This window comes from Arachis duranensis, chromosome 8 (assembly GCF_000817695.3).
Source record: "Arachis duranensis cultivar V14167 chromosome 8, aradu.V14167.gnm2.J7QH, whole genome shotgun sequence".
NCBI lineage: Eukaryota > Viridiplantae > Streptophyta > Magnoliopsida > Fabales > Fabaceae > Arachis > Arachis duranensis.
In genome coordinates, this window is record NC_029779.3 from 28,804,050 (window position 1) to 28,819,761 (window position 15,712).

General features: G+C 31.5%; 1 pseudogene; it reads left to right on the forward strand.

The window, feature by feature from the left end:
• The first annotated feature begins 9,241 nt into the window (after nucleotides 1-9,241).
• Nucleotides 9,242-9,818, forward strand: LOC127741236 (probable NAD(P)H dehydrogenase (quinone) FQR1-like 1; annotated as a pseudogene).
• Nucleotides 9,819-15,712: the final 5,894 nt, after the last annotated feature.

A 15,712-nucleotide genomic window follows, 5' to 3' on the forward strand; every position in this document is an offset into this window, starting at 1 on the left:
TACAAAGAGGGAGTCTGATCATTTGAAGTCGAAGCATCTTAGACTGAGCAGATAAGGTTGGGATAGCTTTAGACTGCACGATAGAAGTAGGGAGAGTTTTAGGTGGAGAGTTTTCGGATCGGGCATAGGAGTGTCCCTCTTATCTTCAGGGGTAGGAACAATCTTCCCATTAACCACAATATTGTTAGCGTTGATAAGGGAGAGGTCCACCTCGGGAGCAACAACCAGGAACTGAGCCTTTAGATTCTCCACCATCTCGTCCATGCCTTCTGCTATGGTCTCCTCAAGCTCCGCATATTTCTCCCTGCACTTGGCGACCTCATCTACCAAGTCAAGTTTCTCCCTGAAGACTCTGGTATAACTCTCCTTAACCTTCTTTTTTAGGCCCTTCGCCATGGCTAAGGCTGCCTCCGCCTGTTTACTCTCTCGAGATTTTCCAAAGTCAGACAAAAGTAACTCATTTTCACCCTCCAAAGTACGTCAAAGTACGCCACTTCAGTTTTTAAAGACGCAACTTTAGCTTGAAGGTAAGCGAATATGCTGAGTGGCGCTAAGGGAAGTCTTCTCCAACTCCTTCAACAATGAAGCACACACCCTGGCATACAAATTCCACCTCGGGAAAGAATTTGAAGTTGGCTCTTCACAAAAACATCATCCATACTAATAAAACTATTTGAAAGGATGTGGTTTTCGGCCCAAGCTATTGCATCAAAGCCCTGCTTATAAACACTCACTAATTCGGTGGTCTTCCATTTTTCAGGTTTTGGCTCGGGATTAGGAGGTGGAAGAGGAATTGTTTGTTTCTTTGAACTGGAAAGGGGAGGAGTTGGTTCAGAAATAATTTTTATAGAGGCTGAGGCACCTAAGTCCAACTTAGAAGGGCAGGAGAGATCGATAGATTCACCGGCCTCTTTTAGTTGTATATTTCGAGTGATAACGTGCTTCCTAGGTGTCCTAAGAGTTTTTATAGCAGCCTTAGGAACCATCTTATCTACACAATATGAAAGTCGAGTTACATTAGCCATCCACAAAATAATCAACAAAATAATATCTACAAAAATTAAGTGAAGGCTACCTAGCTCGGATTGAAGTTGGCTTGGATTTTCTAAAAATCTGTTAGTATCCAGATAAGGAGCTCAACCCCAACACTCTTGGAACAAAAGTACTACACTCTCTTTGACCTCATTTAAGTCATTTAAGTTATATTTTACTATTAGAAGGCTCTCCTCCCAATACAAAGGAAAATGGATTCATCTCTCTCACTCAAAAAGAAAGGTCGAACACCTCCATCAGTACGAATCTTGAAGAAGTAATTTTTAAAATCATGAAAGGAATCGTTAAAAATGACAAAGACTTTCCTTTCCTGAACAAATCGGAAGGAGATTCAGCCTTGTTTTTTGGTGCTAAAAGGTTTGGTGAGAAAGAAAAGATAAAAGAAGACCTTTAGAGAAGGAGGAACGTTAAGTTCCTGACAAAAAAGCTGGTAAATTTTTAAGAAATCCCAAGAATTAGGATAAAGTTAGGAAGGGGCAATGTTACAGACCGTAAGGAATTTGGATTCAAAGTCGAAAAAGGAAAGACTAACATCTAGTTTTGTAAAAAAAAAAAAATCATACATGTAAATGAAGTGACGCTTCGACCTATCTAGTCGGGGAAAGCACACCCTCTCCTCAGGGTTGGCAACCACAATCTCGTAATTTCTCTCATCCTCCCGATTTAGGCATAATCTTTACCTTGGTGCCTACGAAATGTTTCAGCATAATTGTTATCAATAACTGAGACGGGAGTCAGAACAGATATATCTACCCAAGTCATATCAGACGGGACTTTAGAAGATATGCATGTTGTGAATTACTGATTGAGACATAAAAACTATACTTACAATACAAGGAAAGAAGATCATCACTAGAAGTCGACAGAACAAAGATAACAACATAAGCATGTACACAATCAAAAAGAGGTCGGATAGTCCTCAACGAAGAACGTCACAGTTCTTGTAACGTTTTGTGCACACATCAAATACACTACATTTTCATTTGGGAAAATGGTGCCATTTTCAGTAAGAAAAATGGCAACATTTGGGAGCAACATAAAATAAAAATTTCACATTTAGATTCACAACAACAATCACAGTAACAACAAAGAAATAAGCAACTTTCATAATTAATTTTTCAAGCATACAAAAAATTATTGATAAAGAAAATAAAAAAAAAAGCAGAGGTGCATCATCCAGAACGTAAAGAAGTTCAAAAGATTAAATGAACCAACTTGATAGAAATACGAAGTGGAGTCGATGCACAACAACAGCAAGAACATGGATGATCCAAAACCTCCAATATATGAGCACTCAAACAATAATTCAACATATAGAAATCATGAAAGGAGAACAGTGGTTATGAAGAAATTATGAGAGGAAATGAAGTTGAAGCAATTCAGAAGGGAAAACGAAAAAGAAGAAAGAGAAAGAGTTTTTTATATTTATAAAATACTAGTGGCAAAAAAGTAAATTCACCCCTCATTAATAGGAGACAGTTATCAAGATAACCATTGAGTAACATGCAGAATTATGAAAAGACGTAACGCCTCACAATTCTAAATCACGTCAAGCACCCGACCTAGCCTTTAGGAAAGACAGTTTGCCCAACTTAATATCTTACTCTACAGAAATAAATCAGATCTACAAATGCTTGAATCCGAACTAGTAAAGCTCGGACTCAAGTAGGGGCATTGTTCATACCCTGCCCCAAAAAACATAGCCAGACCCAAAATGAATAAAAGTCCACCTAATAAATGTGGCCCCATCTACTCCTACTCGACCTCATAGACAGGCGCAATGACCACTACTCAACCTTACTTATTTGAATAAGTAACTAACCCCTATGATATCTCCTATTCATCTAAAAGGGAGATCTAAACAACTTTTCTAGAAAAGGAGAACCATCATCCACCATCCAAGGTAGAACTACTCTAAAAGGTGGTTATCTTATAAATACACTGACAATCTCATGTATATTCAGAACCCAATCTACTAAAAACCTGCTTGCAAGTACCACCCCCACCTCCTCATGAGGAACTTAGACGACGACACCTTGGCATCAATACAAGTCAAACGCGGACCTCAACGACGACACCTCGGCATCAATACAAGTCGGACACGGATCTCAAAGGAGTCTGGACCTCACGTTTAGGCCGAAACCACCTGTTTCAGGTAACAATCGGAATAGTAATATTTAGGGTAAAGTATTATTTTGGTTTCTAATATTTAGGTCAAATTTTAATTTGATTTGTGACCATTTAAACATTTTATTTCAATCCCCAAAACTTTCAAATGTCTTATGTTAATCCAAAAATAAAAATTTTAAGCGAGGTCAATGTTGTCCCACTATTCAATTTGACACAAACAATTTATATATTAACGAGCCAATAGAATTCGATTTTAATGTGTAATTAAAATCAATCTACCAATAATTACTAATATAAATATTTATTTTATTTTAAAGCGTTAATAATTGATGTTAGAATTTAGAATTTAGAATTTTGTATAAAAAAAATGAAATAAAGTGTTACAAAATATAACTTAATTATTTAATAATGACGTTTACATTATTCATTTCGTAAATTATTTGTATGAAATTTAATAATAAGATAATATTAAATTTATTTAAAATTTTTTAAAACAGAAATAAAATATTTAAAATCAAAAATAATATTTTATCCTAATATATAATATCAAAAAGACAAACACCATAGATTATTTATTTATTTATTTTCTTCAATCAAAATTTCCAATTAATTAGTGCGTATTCCAATTTATCACTTTCATTCCCTCCTGTTATTAGGTTGTAATCACTTTTTAATAAGTTGTCACTTCAACGATCATTGTTAATTAGTTTTATAAGAAATTGCTAACTTATATAATGCAACATCTCTTCTTCCTCCTCTCAGCACATGCATATCTTTTCTTTTCATGGTCCTCTCTTGCATGTCATAAAAAAAATATAAATATTTTTTAAAATTAAATTTCTAAATATCATAAAGCATATAAATAAAGACTTACACATATATAATTTGTTGACTATTTTAGTTACGTATAATTGGTAGATGTAATTTAATTCGAAACTCATAAGAATTTAAATAGACAATATATTAAAAATTAGTTCATATCAGATGTCAATCATACTCTAGTTAGTAGTTAGGGAATAATTTTAGTTTGATTCTTTATTATAATGAATATCTAGTTGTGACTTTTCTTTTTCCTTTGAGTGAATTTGTAATCCAATAATAAAAAATGGTCTGTTTAACTTCATCATTATGTATTTATCCTCTTAAAATCTATTAACAAATGAGTGATAACATAACAATGAATAATAAATTCTTTTTCCTTGTAGAAATGTGCTTTTTTTTTTGTTAGAGGTTCTCTCGTTTTGGTAGCATTTATTTTTAGTATATATGGCTATTAAAATATAAATACAAAGAGTATACGGGAGTACATAAATCGTGCTTATTTACTAAAATAAAAATTATAAAAGATAAGATCATACATAAATATCCATTAAAAATATATATTTTATATTTCTCTAAAATGATGAAACATACATTTCTAACTCTACTGCCATTGTTTGGAACTTCCAATGTACTGGTTCCAACCTCTCATTGGCAATTTGTCTTCTGCAGAGAGAGCATCCTCTTTGCCTCATTTTTCCTCATGCGACTATGTTCCTGTTACTCTTCAAGATTTTTACAGATAGAGAACAACCACAAAACTACAGTTCTATTTCTCCTCTTCTTTCTATATTTTTATTAGAGAAAGTCTAGAGGCCAGCAATTCTATTGAATTTTGGCCAGCATGTAACCAGTAGAGAAAGGTGAGCCATTGGATGAAATCTCATACCAATCTCACACCATCAAATCATCATTGATGGTTAGTTGATGGCTAACAATCACAAAAATTGCTGTCCCCCTAGCATTGCTCTTTTTATTATCTCCTTCTTTTCTCATTTTATTATCTTACTTGTATCTCTGTATTTTTTTATTTGAGTTAAAATTAAAATTTTAATTAATTTTATATCTGTTGAATTTAATTTTAATCTATGTAAAAATAAAAATAGATACTTCTGAATAACTTCAAAGTAAAATAATAAAAATAAAATTAAAATTTTAATATAATAATAAATTATGTATTCTATTTTATCTATTTTACTAAATATAATATAAAATTAATGTTTTTTTTATACCTATATATGTATCTATTTCCATGTCTTATTTATATTAAGACGAGGAACCAAATGCAGCTAAATTTGGTATAGTATATGGACTATTATAGTAGCTAGTGGGGGTCACCTAGCTAATTCAAGAATCACATCTAGGGCTAAGGGCTTGGCTTATTGTTTATTACTTATTACTCATTAGTTCTACTACATTATTTTTGGTATTATATCAATAATATGCGAACATAGTACAATTGGAACTTTTTTATGATAAGTTCCATTCATATATATTTATTACAACTTATGGTACGGAAGTATCTTAGAGAAAGAGGTCTTTTCTCTTTCAGAAGAGGCAAAAATTGTAACAAGATAAATAACATTAAGTATAATACTATAATTTACTGAAATTTCTTTTTATTTATTTATTTTTTGGGGTTTGCAGTCATTACACCTGACACTTCAACTACAGGAGTTAGTATTTTTAATAACATTTCAGCTTAGTGGGCCTAACAAAAAATAGGCCCAACAAAAGATAGTCCTATGATTCTAAAATAGGTTTAAAATGACCAAAAATATATAATATAATATAACTATATAAGCATGGAAGAGGAATAAAATACTATTTATATCTGGCCCAAAAAATATAGCTAAACTCAAAATGAATAAAAGTTCATTCAATAAAAGTGACGTCATTTATTCTTACCCGATCTCTAGACCTCATACAGGTCAGGCACAACTATCACTACTAATCTTGTCTAATTGAATAAGTAACTAATCTTTACCATATTTCCTATTTATTTAGAACAAAGATTTAAACAACTTCCTTAAAAAAGGGAACGACTATCCACCATTTAAGGTGGAACTATTCTAAAAGGTACATTTACAGGTATATTCAAAATCCAATCTATTAAAAATCTGCTTTAAATCTTTGCTAATTTAAGTATCGAAGTCCCTTATAGGTACCACCCCCACCTCCTCATAAGAAATTCCGACAACAATATTTCGACATCAATACAAGTCGGACACAGATATCAAAGGAGTCTAGACCTCACGTTCAGGCTCAAACCATATGTTTCAAGTAATCCTCGAAACAATAATATTTAGGGTAAAGTATTATTTTGATTTATAATATTTGGGTCGAATTTTAATTCGGTTTCCAACGTTTTAAACATTTTATTTTAGTCCCAAAAACTTTCAAATGTCTTATTTTAATAAAAAAAAATTTAAGCGAGTTCAATGTTGTCTCATCATTAAATTTGACACAAACAATTCGTATATTAAAGAATAAATAACATTCAATTTCAGTATGTGACGAGCCAATAAAATTCTATTTTAATGTGCAAGTAAAATCGATTCATATACCAATAATCACTAATATAAATATTTTTTCTTTGATTTTGAAATATTAATGATTGATGTTGGAATTTAGAATTTTATATAAAAAAAATTAAAATAAAGTGTTATAAAATATAATTTAATTAACTAATACTATTATTAATATTTATGTCATTTATTTTATAAATTATATGTCAAATTTAATGATAAGATAATATTAAATTTGTTTAAAATTTTTTAAAATAGAAATAAAACGTTTGATGTCAAAAGCTAAATTAAAATTTGATCTAGACATTGAGAATTAAAATAGTAATTTACTATATATATATATCAGGAAGGCAAGCACCATAGATTATTTATTTGTTTATTTTATTCGATAAGAATTTCCAAGTAATTAGTGGGTATTCTAGTTCACTACTCTTTTATTCCCTTCCATTATTGTGCTGTCATCACTTCTTAATAAGTTGTCACTTCAGCAATTATTGTTAATTAGTTTTGTAGGAAATTGTAACTTATATAATGCAACATCTCTTCTTTCTCGTCTCAGCACATGCATGTCTTCTTTTTTTTTTTATTATCCTCTTTTGCATGTCATAAAGAAAAATATAAATATTTTTTAAAATCAAATTTCTGAATATTATAGAGGATATGAATAAAGACTTGCACATATACAACTTGTTGACTATTTTAATTACCTATCATTGGTGAATGGTAAATGTAATAAGAAGATAACTTTTAATCAACCGTATCATATCGTGTTAATAAAATTTTTATTTAACCTAATTTAAAACTCGTAAGTATTTAAATATACAATATATTAAAAATAGTAAATTCTATCTAATCGTCTATAAAATAACATGTAATTTATTTTTTATTATATGTTAATTTTTAATTAAATATTATTGCGTCTTCCAAACATCACTGCTTCATCGAGTGTCCCATATATTTTGTCGTGTCATTACCGTTCTCCAAAACATCACTGTCGTTGTCCACACAAGCAGCACTGCTATTCTCGCGATCTCCTTTTCTCTCACGTTGTTTCTGCATTTTCTCGGTCCTTAACGAAAATTTTATTTTATGTCCATCGTTTTTATAACTATGATCGATGCTACAATTCAATTATATATAATGACTCATGAATATGTATCATTCAACTATCATAGAGTATCATTGTAAAATATTAAAATAGCAAGGCTGAAGTGTATGCTTTTTTTCTAAAACCAATATAAATTCCTTGATTCTAACGCATAGAATTGAAATACTTTGAGATCAAAGTAATAATACACAATTTTGAAGAAGTAAAATTGGAACAATAATAGTGTCAATATTGTCTTCTAGTGTGAGGACAGTGGCGTTGCTTGTGTTGACGGCCGCAATGATGCTTTGGAAAATTACGACAATATGATAGAGAGAATAGGACATCCGATGAAGTGGTGATGTTTGGGAGACGCGACGATGATGAAGCAATGAGAAGGAGTGAAAGCCATTACAGAGAGAGTTATCGATTAAAAATTTAAAATAACATCTAATTAAAAATTAACACATAATAGAGAATAAGTTACATGTTATTTTAGAGAAAATTGAATAAAATTTACTATTAAAAATTGGTTCATATCAAATATCAATCATACTCTAGTTAGTAGTTGAGAAATAATTTAACTTCATTTTTTGTTATAATGAATATTTAGTGGCGTCTTTTCTCTCCTATTTGAGTTGAATTTATAATCCAACAATAAAAAAATAGTTTGTTTAACTCTATACATTATTGTATAAAAAAGTATATGGAACCAACAATAACCAGCCAACTTTTTAAACAATTCTATTTAATAATTAATTTTAAATTTTTTAAATTAAAATTTAAATAATTAAAAGCTGATTAAATAAATCTTAACTAAAAATGGTAGAAACTAGAAACCCTTACTTTTCTTTCTCATTTTCATAGCTGCGAACACATAAACCCTTTCCATTTTTTTCCTCTTTCACTCCCACCGCGCCGTTCACACTCCTCTCCAATTGGCACAGCCACCGCGACACCCAAAACCGTGCTGTTAGGCGACACCTACCCCACAGCTGCCTCTCCTCCATGGCGAAGGAAATCAGAAACAGCTCTGGAAAGAACGCCACCGGCAACCACCGTCCAACAGCACGGGCATCGTTCTCTCGCCCGCAGCCACCTCCGCATACTGCTGCCGTCACGGCTTCCTCCACCGTCGCAGCAACCACCAACGATGCAGCAACCTCCGCCTTGACGTGTATCCCGGTCGATCAACGGCGTCTCCTCCCCAGCGACCTAGGTTTTTTTTCCTTCCCATCTTAGAGTTTTAGTTTAACTTGTATTTTTTATTATGAATGTTTGTATTGGATGTTCTTAATCGATATTGATCTGAAAATTAAACTCTTATAGTGTTGGATATTTCTTTTTGAGATAATTAGTAGTTTCTTTTAGTGTTATTCTTTCTTTGTACAGTTTATTTCTTTTCTAATTAGGGTTCTCCATGCCTTCTTTATTAGGTTTTAGTAATTAGGATTCAGTTTAGGATAATTCATTCTTCTAAATTTGACTAATTATTATGCATTTGTGAATGAAGATGGATGTTGGGGATTTACTGAATATATTTAACCTTTGATTTATAACTATTGATAGTGCTTACTTGGTTTCTATATATTTTTATAGGCTCTGGGATGTTCTTGATTGAATAATGTGTCTTTGCTTATGGCTGAATGCACCACCAAAGAGTGATGTACCAATCATTGAATTTGATATGCTCAATGGAGCTGATGGCCTTATTTTCGGCTTCCCCACGCGGTTTGAAATTATGGCAGCCCAGTCCATGGATTTTCTTGACAAAACTGGATCTCTTTGATTGCAACAAGACCTTGTAAGCAAGCCTACTAGACTCTTCTACAGCACTGGTTTGCTAGGCAGTGGACAAGAAACAATACTATAAGTAAACAAGCTTTTATATATATCTTAACCATGTTCCTTATTAGATATCACTATGTACTTATTAGTTGCTTATCAAACTTGTCATGATTTATGTATAGCCTTACTGCTATAACAATGCTGGCACATCATGGAATGATATATGTTCCCATCGGATACATGTTCTGCCATTGCATGTTCAAGATGAAAGAAGTGAAAGGTGGAAGTCTTTATGGAGCAGGGACTTATGTTGGTGATGGAACAAGGCAGGTTTTGAGATTGAATTGCTACAAGCATTCCACCGGGGGAATATTCTTGCCACCATCACCAAGAAGCTCAAGGATGTTGCATAAAGCATATAATATTTTTGCCTCAGTGAAAGGAACACTATACCACCACAATGATCGAAGGTTTTTGGCAATTTTTTTTCAAGGTGATATTGATTTGTATGGAGTTCTATTTTAGTAATTCTGTGTTTATCAAGCACACAAATGGATTAAAGTTTTATTTTAGGCCTTTAAGCTTTATGAATTAGTCACTTGTCATGGATGAGGTTGAGAATGAGGACTTTGTATTTACTTTGGAGACAATTATGGCCAAATTTAGGGAAGAAATGGCACTATATGCATTGGGCTGCTTTTATAAATATTTACTAGATTCAAATAGCTAGATTATTTTAGGTTGAATAATAATTGTGTCTTTTATTTTTAAAAGTAGATGTTTTTTTTATATATGATTGTTGATATTTCTTTGTTTTTATAATTGTCATTAGATGGCTGTCTCTTTATTTTTAGATAGATATTTCTTTTCTTATGGGCTATGGCTGAGTATGTGTTTTTGCTTATGGTTGCATATGGATGATTGCAAAAAGTCTATTTTAAAATGATTGATAAATTTGAACTGATCGAAGAGAAATTTGAAACTATTGATGAATTGGATGAAGTGAAAGAGACGTGATCCAAGTGTAGCAACTAAAAAGTTATTTTTTGTTTAGCTAGTTGTATAGTAATGATATTCCCGTTTTCTAAATGATGTAGCTTCACCCCTCTAACAAAATATAAAGTTTACGTCAAATGTTTCTTTTGTTAAACAAATAGATGTTTTTTTTTTGTAAATACTAAATGGATGATTCTTTTTATATTACTTTTGGTCGTGATGAATTTCTGTATCGATAGTGTTGCAAATTGTATGGATAAGTTGAATGAATATCATGATTCCTTTCATTGTATTTTAGCATGATGACAAATTTATAGTTACTTATGTAAGATAAGTTTTTTTGATATGGAAAAAGGAACATCCTAATGTTTGATAGAACTAACATCCATTTAGATTTTTGCAAAAATAATTAGGTACCTAACAGAAGTTACTTATATTTATTCTTTACTGCAGAGATGATTCAATTGATAGTGAATACAAGTATCACAAAAGAAGGAAAAATATTTTGTATTTTTTTCGTTGCTTGTTTAACAAAATTTAAAGAAGAAAAAAAAAACAACAACAATATCTAGTTATTTACTTTTTCAAAAGCAATCAAAGTGCTTTGACAGTTTTTTTTTTTTACCCACTGTTTGCATTTTGCAGTTATTACACTCGAACTTTGGTGTTACAATTTTTATCAAATTAAAAGCTGAGTCCACATATATAGCATACTACTTAGTGCTACTTAGCGATAAACTTATAAGGCAAGTGTTACTTCCATGATTATATTTATTATCAGGTGGTCAAAGTGTATGCAACAAATGAATAGCCATTTATGTCTATTATATATTAACTATAAAAATGCTCATGTAATATCCCAATGTTTTTTTTTTGAAACATTTTACATTTATCCTCTAATTTTATCAAAATACCCATTCTACCATTGTCCTTTTTTATCGAACCTTAACCCTAATCTCAAAATAAAACTCACACCCTCCCTCTTACACACATACACACACATTTCAAAGAAAGAGGGAGAAGGAACGGAAGCAAAGAAAAGAGAAAGGGGAGAGTGAGAAAACGGAGAAGAGAAGAGAGGAAGGGGAGGCTGTCCGCCATCACTGCCGCCGCCTTGGAGCACGCCGGCGTCGCGCCTCACCGCCATGGAGTCGCTATCCCACGCGTCGCCGCCGGTGCTGACGAAGAGGAGAGAGAGTGAGACGTTGAGGCAGAGAGCTTCCGCTGCGGGAAATGCGATGGAGGAGAGGACGCCGCCAGCTCTGTCGCGCCTGGTTGTTGCCTAGCACGCCGTCGAAGACCGCCGTTCCCTCACCACTACTGTGTCGCCGTTGATGAAGCTGTTTCCGCCACTGTGAGTTGCGAACAGAGGAGGGAGAAAGAGGCGAGTTCATGAGGGAGAAGAAGCAGCGCTGCCACCTTGCCGCCGTACCTCCTTGCTGCCGTCGAGCTGTCCGCTGCCATTGTTGCCGTTCTGGTTCGCTCTTTTCCCTTGAATCTGTTTCACTTCCGTATTCTTCCATTCTGATTTTATTGAACCTCTGCTTTACCTTGGATTTTCTAGCACCATTTCTTGTTGTCTTCCATTCAATTTGAATCCAATATTTTCTCTGGGTGCTATGGTCATTGACGTTGCAATAAGAAATGGATGCTGCTATTGTTGTAGCCGCAACTTTTCGCTGCCCCAGTCCAAATCCTGTGTCTTTTCATTTCATTCTACATCGATCCTCTTCACCCGTTAATTTTGTATTTCGGGTTTGGTCTCTTCGGTCTCTTAGGACCACATTGTGAGTAGGCTTTACATTTATAATTATTGGATTTTACATCTATAATTATTTTGATATATGCTGCTTGAATTTATGACTATACTTACAAGTTACCAACAAAGATTTGAATTTAATTTTAATAATGGATTTATTAGAACTAAATATTTATTTCTGTGAAATTCATATTTTCAATCTGCACATGAGACTGTATACATGTTTGGTGAAGTTTTATATTATTTTAAAATGTTCGATTTTATTTGAATATATGTTTCTGGAACATTGAAATATTGTTGACACTCACTTATATACTCTGAATTTGTAAAGTATATTTGACATTTCATATGATTGAAAGGAATTTTTGATGAGAAAGTATTATTTGATTTGAGTTGATATTGTATATATTTGAAAGATCAAAAGATTGGTTGTATTTGAAATTATATGTTTTGAATTGGTTTGGGAAGCTCGTATTAGAAAATCGTAGTTAACGGCGGTTATGACGTTAACTTAGATGCATCTAACTCAGACCCCAGCTAGCAGGAGTGTTGCTAGCCTAACGTGCAGGCCACACGTTAGATCTGTTATTCTATTAGGACACACGAGAGAAAAGGGCTACCCATTGAGGTGGAGCCACCCCAAGTGTGGACTTTTGATTTGATTTCTGTATGAAAACTCCCATATTGGTTCACTTATTATTATCAACTATTATTTTTTAATTAAAAATTACTTTAATAATGATGTTTATATGGTCTCATGTCGATTATAGATGTATTGTCTAGTTACTGAGTTGCAAAACTCACCCTATTTTTCTAAAAATATTTTCCAGGAACAAATACTTGACTATGTGAAATTTTCTATTCAAGAGAAATGATCTGCACTGAGTACCTATTCTTTGTCGAGTTCCTAGAAGTATATACTCCATATGTCACAGGCAGAATGCATCCATATTTATTTACTTTACAATTTATTAAAAATATGTAATTATTCATTTTAGAAACTGTAAATTTATTTAAAATATTTGTAACTTTCTTATTCAACTTACATCTGAGTTGGTTAGGCTTGCTTGGGAATTATTTTTCTGAACGCCGGTCATGGCTCATTTTCGGCCGTGGCAGCTCATAAGTCACAACAATTGAATCAACAAGTACAATATGCGTTCAATTACTTCAAAGTTAATTTCCATCTTAACTGATGATTCATTTAAGAGAATCATCCATTTAGGATAAAAAGAAACATTCATTTCTTTAACAAAAGAAACTTCTGAGATAGATTTTTGCATGTTGCGCTCGGCTCTTAAGGATGGCCCTGAAAAGTGAAAGCAAAACAAAACAATTATGATCAAGGTGTATGTAACAAATGAATAACCATCTATGTCTATTATATATTAACTATAAAAATGTTCACGAGTCATAACAATTGAATCAATAAGTACAATATGTGTTAGTTTACTTCAATGTTAATTCCCTTCTTAATTGATGATTTCTTTTAAAAGAATCATCCATTTAGTATAAAAAGAATCATCTATTAATTTAACATAAAAAATATGTGACAAAAATTTTTGCATAAACATTTAAGTTGTCTATAAAAAAAAGATATTAAATATAATTAAAATAAAATACATCCAATTCTTAAAGCATTATAAAAATTTACAACTGTAATCCAAAAAAATTATCAAAATATATCAAAAATGTCTCAAACGATAACATCATCACATATATACATTATAATAGATTTCACTTTTTGCATAATTTTTAGGTGTCCAGAATCAAATAATGAAGAGGCTAATAAGAATTGTTAGCATTCTTTACTTCCAACAATTAAAAAGGTTTCCCTTGGTTTTAACAATTTAAACCCCTCAATATGATTCAGAGAAACACGAAAAAACAGAACAACATCCGAACATGATACACTATAAAGTCCACTTTTCATGCCATTCAACCATAACAATCCAAGGAACTTTTCAACCTAGGCACAATTTAAAATCAAGATTCAAATTAAAATCATAAAAAAAATAATTTTATTATTTCTAACTTCCCGAAAAAAGAAAAAAACACAGAGAACTGTCCTAATAAGACCCAAGGACAAAAACATCAAAGACCCAAAATTCCAAAATCTAAAAATCTAAGACCTTGAAGCAACAAAACAAGAAATTTGAATAACTGGGCTAAAACCTCATAATCATCAATTTGATTAGTTTTTCTCTATCGAATTAAGATTCCTCTTGTTTCATTTGTTGGCAATTGTTTATTTTGATTGTCTACTTATCATTGGATTACTTGTGGTTAAGATTATCTATATATTCATATATAAAAATTAAGTCAATTTGTTGAACCAACTAACACATATTATATACATAGATTGGAGAATTATTGAGGTGGCCGTCTTGCAGGTGCAGATTAATGCCGTTGTACGACAATTCTATAAAGAAATTTAGTAATTTACGAGTTCACTCAGCTTAATACAACTACAACAATATTCCAAACTAACTAGTTCTATTCATACTTAGAAAAAAATGGGTGTTGTACCATTGTATTCAAAAGTACCTAGTTGAAGCTACACCACCATGAAAAACTTCGCACCACCATCAGCAAGTATCATCCACGGTACTTAAACCCTCCATCAATGAAAACCAACTATTAAGTGTGTGTTTGGATTTCAGTTTGTAAACGGGAGTTTGTATAAAATTGATTTTGCAAACTTGATTTTGATGAAAAGTCAGTTTATGTTAAAGTGATTTATGTTTGGTAATCTTTGTATCAAAATGAATTATAGTAAAGTAAATATTGTTTAGATTACACTACTTAAAATTACTTTTAGATAAAATTACTAAAATAGACATCAACTTAAATAAATTTTGGAAAAGTTTAGGGGCCAGCAATTCTATTGAATTTTGGCCAGCATGTAACCAGCAGAGAAAGGTGAGTCATTGGATGAAATCTTACACCAATCTCACACCATCAAATCATCATTGATGACTAGTTAATGGCTAACAATCACAAAAGTTGCTATCCTCTAACATTGCTCATAAATTTTTTATATTATTCTATCATTTAAATAGATATTATTAATTAATTTTATAATAAAATTAATACTTACTTACTAAAATAAAAATAATATATAAAATTGACAAAATATATTTTTATATCAAAAGCAAAAATAATATATAAAAAATATATCAAAATGTACTTTATTAAATCATATTACTTATAATTTTTTTAATACTCTCTATACTCTTTTATCTAATATTATTTTAAACTATAACTTTTAATTATTTATAACTTTATTCTTAGTTATAATTAGTTTTTTATTTACTTTGTTATTTTTAATGGGATCAATAATTTATATTAGGAAAAAGTTTAGTAACCAAAATTTTTCAGCCATAATTAGCCAAAATTTTTCATAATTTACTTCATTTATATCATTTAATATCAATTTTATTTTTTATTCCACTCTCTTATCATTCTACTTATCACCGTTCTTATCAAATCTACTTATTAATGATATTAATTATAAAATCATATCTTTTTTATTAAGCATTATTGTAATCA